Raw genomic sequence first — 10,041 nt, 5'->3', positions numbered from 1 at the left:
AGGGCCTTCTTGCAAGGGTCTGTATCGACAAGACAAGGTGGAATGGTTTTAAACTGAAAGAGGGGAGATTTAGATTAGATACTAGACAGAAATTCTTCCCTGTGAGGGCGGTGAGGCGCTGGCCCAGGTTGCCCAGGGCGGCTGTGGGTGCCCCATCCCTGGGGGTGCTCAGGGCCAGGCTGGACGGGGCTTGGAGCAACCTGGTCTGGTGGAAGGTGTCCCTGCCCAGGGCAGGGGGGTGGGACTAGGTGATCTTTAAGGTCCCTTCCAACCCAAACCGTTCTACGATTGCATGGTCTCACTCACACTGCAAACCCCAAGGCTGAGCCCTGACACTTTGGGTTTGCCTACAGCTCCTTCTCTTTGCTTAGAAATGGGTTTGAGCAACCCCCCTGAAAAATCCCAGTCCTGAGAGCTGCCTTCTGGGGAGCAGGTGGGGAGGTCTGTTGGCACAAAGGCTGCCTGGCTTGACCTGGGCTCTGATTTTATGGTAAGGCTTACCCTGGGGCTGGCTGAGCAGCACCTCCCTCACACCCCCAGAGCTGGTGCTCCAGCGGGTCCAACAGCCTGTCCCCATCGCTCCAGACTCACACCATGGTCACACAAAGGCCCTGAGAAGCCCACATCCCGCAAGCCCCTACAACCTCTGTGGAGGAGTGAGGAGCCCAGACCTGACCCTGCTGGGTTCGGGATCGGTCAGTGTTAATTGCCATCAGATGCAGGATTGAGATGAAGCCATTTCCTAAGCAGTGTGCCATAAGGATCCAACTTGCTCCGTTTGATGATTCCTCATTTTAGTAGCAGGTGGTATAAGGGCAGGGAAAAAAACCTATAAAATGTTTAACATCCCTTTAGCCTCAATTTATCTGAAGAGAATTCAAACAGCACAATTTCCCCCCACCATCTGGGTGCCACTTTAAAAGACATTTTCTCATATCATTGCAATTTCAGAAAATCTTGTTGTATAGCTATGGAAATGCAAGATGCTTCCCCTAAATTGTGCATCAGTGTGAAGCTTTTTAAACCTCAACTGCGGCTTATGATATATTGTGACAGCTCACAGACAGCTCCCAAAAGACTTTCCCAGTTCCAACACCACCCATGCAGGGGACCCCAGCTTCAGGTGCTGCAGTCCCACAGTGCGAAGCCCTCTGCTTGGTTTTGCCTCGTTTTGCTTCAGTAATGGGAAGAAGATTCCCTTGCAGAGCTGTGAACCTGCTTGCCTGGCTGCAGGCTATCGCATGTGGGTGCACACAGGTACATACGTCCATGACTTATATTTCCCACTCATGTGCCCCAAAATAGCTTAGAAACACGTTGAGCTACTCCAAAACCTTAGAGAAATCTCACAGGTCTGTATAAATATCCTGCAAGCAGGCAGCCTGGAAGAGGAGAATGGCTCTAGTGATGTCCCTGCTGCCCTCAGCCCTCCTTAGACAGAACAAACCACTGCAGGGAAAGCTGCCCTTTGCAGACAGCCGACCCCAAAACATGGCTCCATAGGAGAGGGGCTTCGGTACCAGAAAGAGCAGTCTCCTCCAGCACCCCAGCCCCAGGGCAGACTCCCAGCCCGAGAGGGACCTGCAGAGGGTCAGGTCTTTGCTGAGCTCCGGGCCAGAGCCTCAACCCCTGCCTGCACAAGCAGACCCCCTAATCACAGAGCAAACTCCTATGACCAGCGATACACAGCTCAGCTAATTCCTCCATCCTGGTGAAAGCTGTTTGTCCCTGTCCCTCCTCAGCAGCTCCTCAGAGCCCCGTGCCGCCCAGCACACCGCTCCCCCCCAGTCCCGCTGACCACCCCCGAGAGCACCCGCGCTCAGACATTGATGCGCAGCCAGAGGAGGCAACCGAAGAATGAATGGAAGGGTCAGCGCAGGTCAGTGGGTGCTCAGTGTTGTTTGCCTTCCAGCTCAACGATCACTTAAATAGAGCAGGAGCAACTCCAGAGCAGCCAGCTCATCGAGGGGATGATCTGTGTGCCCAGGGAGAGAAGGGATACGTGGCCACCGGCCAGTGCCCCCCGTGCAGGGCAGGGCTGCCCCCGTTTCACCAGCGAGGGGTGAAGGACGGGGCAGGGAGCCAGGGTTAAAGCCAGCAGAGAGCTGCTCCTTCCCTGGGGAGTCCAAAGAGTCACCCCCATGGACTGTCACCAGCTACACAGCTCTGCTCACCCCGCCACATCCCCGTTGCTGCCTGCGTTTGGGCATCCCCGGGCTCAGCAGTGGGGTGCACAATCACCCTCATCGCTCATGCTGCTGGGGTGCCGGAGGGGCTGAGGGCAGGACCCCGGGGCAGCCCCGGGCTGGGCATGGAGAAGGAGTTGCTCCTTCCCAGGCAACACGCTGGAAAGGGGGGCATTTGGGAACTTTGGTTTTAAATCCAGTGGGTTTGCTTGTTTTTGAAGCAATTAGTGACTTTTCCCACACGGCTCCTGCATGGCAGAAGGTGGCAGCTGCCTCGGCAACATGGGCAAAGCTGGAGGGACACTGAGCCAAGCTCCTGGCTCAGAAGGGCAAAGCTTTTGTCCTCAGACACCCTGGACTCCGGAGGGGCCTGGCAGCTCACCAAGGTCACAGGCTAAACTCAGGATTGGTAAATCCGAGACTGGGTCTACAGCTGGCAAATCAGGTCTGGATGAGGCCACACCATGGCCCCACCACCCTGTTTGACCTCAAAGCAAGAAGCCCAATCCTGAGAAATGCCTGCTCAGGGAAGCGCAGGACATTTCCAACAGAGAAATGGATGTTCTCAGGGACCAGAAAGCCCTCGAAGGGCTGAGGATCAGCCTTTCTACTCCACGCACGTCGCTTCATGAGTGCCTCGGTTTCCCTAAGGTACAAAGCAGGACATTTTCAGTCCTTGAAATGCAGGATGCATCTTCCAGGTTTGCACTGATCCCATCAGAAACCAGCCCTGGGAACTCAGGTGAATGCTGGCTCCGTGGTGTTCTTCCCAAAGCTGGCTCCTGCCTGACGGAGCCTCTCACAGCCCACCAGGGAGGATTGAAATGCTGAGCACGCCTTCCTGGCATTCACCCTGATTTTCAGAAATTGCAGTAAATCAGTATCGCTGCAAATTGGCCTCTTTTTTTGGCTCTGGCTTGATGTAAAAAAGAAAACAAATGGAGTTTTAAAATGCAGCTAATCAAGGAGTTAAAGAGAGGTTAATCTTAATGGATTAATCAGCTCGCAGGGGGATGGGAAGGAGGCACAGACAGGGAGGAGCAGAGCAGCAGCCAAGCCGCTTCTCCCAAGTTGCTTCTCCCAAGTTGCTTCTCCCAAGTTGCTTCTCCCAAGTTGCTTCTCCCAAGTTGCTTCTCCCAAGTTGCTTCTCCCAAGTTGCTTCTCCCAAGTTGCTTCTCCCAAGAGCAATGACAAGTTTTGGGGAGAGTTTGGAGATCTGCATCCAGCATGAGGCTGACCTGGCAGCAACAGGTAAGTCCCAGGCTAAGCTACACCTTCCCTGAGAAAATGGAGTCCTCGATGCATTCATTATCACCCCGTGGGAAAAACAGGGGGCAATGTTTGACTTCACCACCCTCACCTAGAGTCTATCATCTCCTTTCAAACACCAATAGGTGATAAAACGCAGGACAGGGGACACCCCTGGCTGGTGTTAACCCTCGCTGCAAAACTCAGGGGGTGACAGGGAAAGGGGCTCTGAACAGAGACTCAGAGCCGAGGCGGTCATGATGATCTCACTGTTAATTATGCAGAGAAGTCATTTAGCTGTGGCTGCATGTGATGAAGTGGTATGACAGAGTGGAACAAAACCCCACAGCCACTTTGAGCAAATTGAAGCAGCTTTCCACCCTCTCCTGCAGGAAGCAGCACCCACCATGGTTGTCCTGACCACCCCGTGAGGTCCCACCTGTGGCTCCTGCAGCCATATCCAAAGCATCCCCCTGCCCAGTATCCCAAAACCTCAGCACCTGCCTCCCAGCACAGCCAGGCATTCTTCACGGGGTAAAGCCTCTTTATAGGCAGCTAATTGGGCTTAGGCATAGGAAGGGCTTGAATATAATTAGTGACAGTGAAAGCAAGGAGGTTTAAAGAAGGTTATTAATGATATACACTGCTGTATACAACAGCATAATAGCCAAAAAAATATTAGATCCATTAAGTATCATTATCAAGGCCTGGAGCTAATCATTTAAGCTTAATGAAACTAATACATTTCTCCAGCACTGGCAGTAGAGCTCATCCCTTGGAGGGAAACAGCAGCCAGGAAGGCTCAAGCCATGGTGTCTCAGCAGCATTGCTGCTGGCCCTGACTGGGGCACCAGTGCCCATGCTGGCTCTGGGATCCACGTTGCCAAGAGCTGAGCCCACTACCAAGTGCTTTCAGAAGCAATTCACTCATTTCAGCAGGAAACCTTTTGCTTTGGCAGCTCAAAGACCTTCTGGTCAATGATGTCCTACATAGACATTTAACACGTTGCAGAAGGTTTTCCCCAGTGCCCCTGTCCTTGGCACGGGTCAGACCGGTGCTGCTGGTCTTTGCTCCCTGGGACCTTGGGCTCGAGTGTTAACACCATTGGGGAGGGCAGGGAGATCTCCCAGACCTCCCTTAGCTGGTGCAGGAATCCAAGGCATCCCAGAGATGTCCCCCTCCAGCACCCATCTCCAGGGCAGGGCACCCATCCCACTGCGTCCCCCCACGCCCCCCTCCTCTCCCTTGTTTTGAGCAGCTCTTTGGAGACAGGAGGAGAAATGACTCGGAGCCGAGGCGGTCACGATGATCTCACTGCTAATTATGCAGAGAAGTCATTTAGCTGTGGCTGCGTGTGATGAAGTGGTATGACAGAGTGGAACAAAACCCCACAGCCACTTTGAGCAAATTGAAGAGGGAAAAAAAAAACCCCAAGTGAGCAAACCCAAGTGCCTCAACCTGTGCCTGCCCTTCTGTGAGCCCCTGCAGATGCTGTGCTACCCCCAGACCCACTGCAGTTAGGGACGGGCAGCTCAGATTGGGAAACAATTAAAAAACCCATTAGTTCCACTTTCCCCTTGCCTTTGTCTGGGTCTGTTTTCTGCCCTGGCCACAGCAGAGGGCTCATTGCTGCAGCAACGAAGAGCCTGGGATTAGCACCGGCCTTATTAAAAACACTCACTCACACCTCATTTTACCTTCATGCTGGAGATGATTTAGCTTGATTTATTCTAATTAGTTGTGATTTATTGTTTTAATGAGCTCTTCTGCAGGCTTTTTGTGCTTCATAACCACCCTCCTCAGCTGCTAGAATACATTTTCAAGAGATCTTTTAATAAGGAGAAGTTTCCAAGGCTGCCTTGGATAGGAAGCTTTTTGTTGCAATCCGAAAGAAGAAAACGAAGATGAGCTTTGCCTCCCCTGCAGGATGGGTTTGCTGTGGAGCATCTGGCTGGGAGAAGGAGGCTGCACTTCAGCACTGTCACCTAAATGGCAAGACAGCCCTTAATTACCAGCAGCCTTTGCAACAGGGTTTCAAGACTGACAAAAGAAAACAAATAAGAGAAAATTCCCTGCCTCTCTGCTCCAGCTCACTATTCGAGGGTAGGAATTCGTGGCTGTGGCTCCATGAAGGGGTTGGTGATGCCCAGCACCACGGTCGCACACACAGTCCGCCCAGCAGGGTCCATGCTGCTGGTGAGGGTCACCAGGCTTGAGCCTCAAAGCACGCCCAACCCTCTCCTGAGATGGGTGTGGGCAGAAGCATCCAAAACACGATGCCATGATGCCCCACCAGCACTGCTTTATCTGCTGAGGTCTCTCCTCCCCTTCTCTCTGCTAAGATGGGCAAAGCTTCAGGATCTTCTTTGTTGGCTCCCCAGGAGCGGCCGTGCAGGTTCACGGCCAGGAACTCCTGCTGAACTTCTCTGCCTTCGATTTAAAAAGGACAGAAGGGGTGTCTTGGCAGCCAGGGCAGGTTATTCCTATGACATTGGCTTTTTTATTAGAGGAAAAGTTTTTTTCTTCTCTGGCCCCACAGCCATTGTGTGGCAAAGTATTTTCTTTGGAGACATCCAAACTAAAGCAGATGATACTTGCTTTGCAAGTAGGTACCAAAACCACAACAAAGTCTCCAACAGAAGGGAAACTCCCACAGAGAAACATGAAAAACCCCAAATGACCTTGACTTTAGCAGAGAGACACATGGATGGTTATGGGATATTCTCTAGGGGAAAAGGGACTGGCTTGTAACGAAGGGGCCTGTCTGTGTGAGAAAATGAGAAACCCTCGGGGAGCCAGGGATGCTCTGGGAAGGAAAAACATTCAGGAGTGTAATATCAGCCTCCCTGTGCAAAGCCAGCTAGGTGATCTGCAGGAATAAGAACCAGCTGCCAAGTGAGAGGCTGGAAAGCTGCACTTGGCCTGGAGGGGTGAGGAGAGCACTGCGGCAGGGGGAAACCGAGGAGGAGGATGCTGGAGGAGAACAGGCTGAGCTTCTGCACGCCCATGGCACACGCAGCTCAGAGCTGTGCAGAGGTTCCCAGGGTGGCTGTAAAGCGCCAACATCCCCATCAGCCAGCCACAGGGTCTCTGTGGCCACCTGAGGACCCCCGCAGAGTGACCTAACTGTGTGCCAGGAGCAAGCGAGAGACATCAAGTGCATCTCCACGGGGTGAGCCAGCAAGCACGTTCCGAGCCACGGGCGATGCTTGCCCAGAGCGGAGCTGGATGAAGCCTCAGGAGCTGCTGTGCTGACCGTTGGCCACAGCCCTGACCGGACATGAGCCAGCTCCTGCCACAGGACCTGGGCACTCAGAAGGTGAGACCAACCCAGTTCTTCTAGGAGAAGAAACCAGACCTCTGGAGATGCCTGGTGTATCTGGGCAGTTCTGATGCTCCTTGTGGATTATTTACCCTGCTCTACATGCTGCCAAACAAAATAAATCAATTCAGATTTTGCTTCCATTTTAGGAAAATAAATCCTCTGGGACAGGCCAGGAGCCAGTGCCCCGCGAGGAGCCACGTGCTCACCCAGCCCGGCCCCGGTGGGGTAGGGACCAGCACTCGAGCTGCTCGGCCCCGCGGGCCCCCGCCCCACTGGGGGCTGGCAAAGCCTCTGTGCCTCCTCGGCGGCTCAGGGCAGGTGGCCGGGCACAGCCAAGAGGTTTATTCAGCCTCCTGCCGCCGAGCCACCCAGCCAGCTCCCCCAAGGCTTGGGTGACCTTATGCTTATCTCTTCGTGTCCTTCACCCCGTCTGCAGCAGCTAGTTTGGGTGGCAGGTCCCCCCAGGCTGGTTTCCTACAACAACCCGTCCCCGCTCCACGGCTGCGGCACTGGGAACCACCAGCTTGTGCAGCAGGAGGGATCACCACTGCAAAGAAACGAGAAAAAAATCTTTTCCAAAACAACAAGTCCATGTGAACCACCTGCATTTCCCTCCAGCTGCCCAGGAGAGCTTTGCCAGGGCTTAGAGCTGAGCTTGCAAGCTCACGGTCCTGAGATGCATCACAAGCTGCTGGATTTCCAAGCTCAGCCCCACTCCCAGCATCTCCTCTCCCTGGAGCAGGCACACTCCTCATCCTCCTTGCTCCTGCTGCTGCCTGAACAGCAAGGCATGGGCTGGCACCAGTGGCAACAAAGAGCCTAATGCAAATTGCCCAGCGTCGGACTGCTTAATTACACCAGCCCCTTTCAGATGTGATTGTGTATTTTACCAGAACTGACTTCTTCAAAAGAAAAAAATACAATCTTTCCAACATCTGCTCCTCTCCCTTCCCTGGCCGGGGGCACAACCCCATGCCAGCACCATCAGCTGTGAGAGCAGGATTTGAAAGGCTTGATTAGGATGGCTCCTCTGCCTCCTTCATCCGTAAAAATCATTTGGCTTCAAACGAGGTGGATATTGGTAAATCTAATGCTGCTCCAGGAGAAATAAGGGAGCACCAGCCTCCCAGAATGATTCTGACAGGGCCGGCAGAGAGGTGGTGTTGTGACCAGGGTGCCCCATGCAAGGGGAATTGATGATAAACACAATCCTGATCTTCCTCCCATGTGCAGGAGGGGTCCCAAAATGCACAGCCCAGGGTCTCAGTCCCTCCCGAGCCCCCTCAGCCAGCCCCAGGGCTGGACCCATGGAAAGCCCACTCTCCCTGGGGGCATGCTCGCCCTGGCCACGTCCCGTGCACAGCATCTCCCTGTTAGAGCCAATATGAAGCTATAAATCGTAATGTGTTATGACACCACCTGATGCAGTGTAATTGCTACAAACCCATGAAATGTAATGTAGTTGGCAGAGTGGCCATTACAGCATTGTGTTATGTCTTAAAAGCTGTTATCTCACATGCAGGCTGAGGACGAGCAAACAGCTCCCGCTCCCCACTGGCCCCAGTTCTGCAGCACCCTGCTACCCCAGAAACACACACCTCCCCCCCATCCTCCTCAGTCACAGGGGGAGATGCTGCTGCAGAAATTCTCCAACATTTCCAAACTTATTTTTGACCTTTGCAGTAGGGATTACTTTTTTACAAACCTCCTTTGCTTCAATAACTGGGTCATACTTCACAAAAAAAAAAAAAAAAAAAAAAAAGCAGATCGCCACTTACAACACTTACAATTATTTCATTAGTAGATGATACTCCAGACAATCCAACAGCTTGAGAAGCTGCTGGCTGCACAGGTCCAAGCATGCTGCCTGTGTAAGAGGTCCTTAGTGCTAATTGCTGATGCCAACCTCAGCCATTAAGAAATTATTTCTAATGCATCTTACAACAGTCTCAATAAGACCTTATTAAGGAATTCATCAGAAAGCAGAACCAAATAAAACAGAGAGTGATTAAAGAAAAAAAAAATAATCCTCCCCCAGAATGCAGGATCAGCGGGAGAGAAAGCCAGAAACCATCACCCAAATGCAGCAGCCCTTACCTGTGCTGCGGTCCCAAAGGTGAGCAGGGGGCTCCCATCATCCCAGCACCAGTGCAGCTGCTGCCTGGGGGCCTCCCCATATAGCCTGGGGTGGGAGAGGGGCTCAGCTGCAGCTAATTCCCACCCCACAGCTCCCTGCAGAGTCGCATCTGGTCCCCTGTGCCTGCAGACCTGCTCAGGGGAGCCGTCATCTCCTGCTCATGCGGTGCATGGTCCAGGATGCTGCGGGGCCACATCCAGCTGCTCGCTCCAGGTGCTGCAGCCTGGGGGTCGCCCCAAGGACCCTTGTGCTTCCCCTGGGGTCCTTCCCATGAAAAGTGCATTGGGGGGATGGGGCACTGGGGCCAGAACTGGGGTTGAGCCCAGTGAGCTTGGAAGACCGGGGATGCTTTCTCCAAAGACTGAAAAAAATAATCCTTTGAAGTAGCAAGGAAGAGGATGGACAGTTTGTGCTGAAGAGGTGTCACCCACAAGGCATGACATCTCCAAGTAGCACGGGGACACAGGGCTGGATCTGTGACTCATGACTTTTTTGCTTTCCATCCTGGTGTTGGTATTACATTTCGAGGACTATATTTTATTCATAAAAATTGCTGTGCTCACAGCCGTGCCTGGCGGAGCTGTGGTGGCTGAGCCCAGGGCTGGCTCCTGCTGACAGGCGTGGGTGGGGGTGCTGTGCACTGCCTGGGGCTCCAGGCTCCCTAACAACTCTTGAAAATAAAATACACCACATAAAACCAGGGCAAGAGCCAGGTTCCCCTCCATGACCTAGAGTGTGGATACCACAGTGGCCCCCGAGTGCCGGGGCCGGGTTTACAGCACGTGATGGGCTGTTGTTGGTAACCGCATCCCTGACAGAGCATGTGAGGTTGTATTTTTAACTTGGAGGTCCTGGTGAGATGGAAAACCGGGTGCCCTGTCCAGGTGCTGCACAGATCAATGGAAAAACTCCGGCTGCCCATCAGCACCTCTGCTTTACCAACCCCAGGCACTGCAGCAATTTGGCAAATCTTACCCGGTGCTTCGCCCCAGAGAATGGTTTTAAGACCGTCCAGAGCCCAGCAGAAACCGTTTGCTGGTGCCTCTGCTGGGGAATTAGCTGGGAATAGCTTCCCTGTGGAGCTGCCAGTGCGGAGCTGGCAGGGTGAGATGGATATGGGGATGGTACAAACCTGACTTGCCCA

Source organism: Falco biarmicus, chromosome 1, assembly GCF_023638135.1.
Source record: "Falco biarmicus isolate bFalBia1 chromosome 1, bFalBia1.pri, whole genome shotgun sequence".
Classification (NCBI taxonomy): domain Eukaryota; kingdom Metazoa; phylum Chordata; class Aves; order Falconiformes; family Falconidae; genus Falco; species Falco biarmicus.
The sequence above is the reverse complement of the archived record's forward strand: the minus strand, read 5'-3'. Positions refer to the sequence as shown.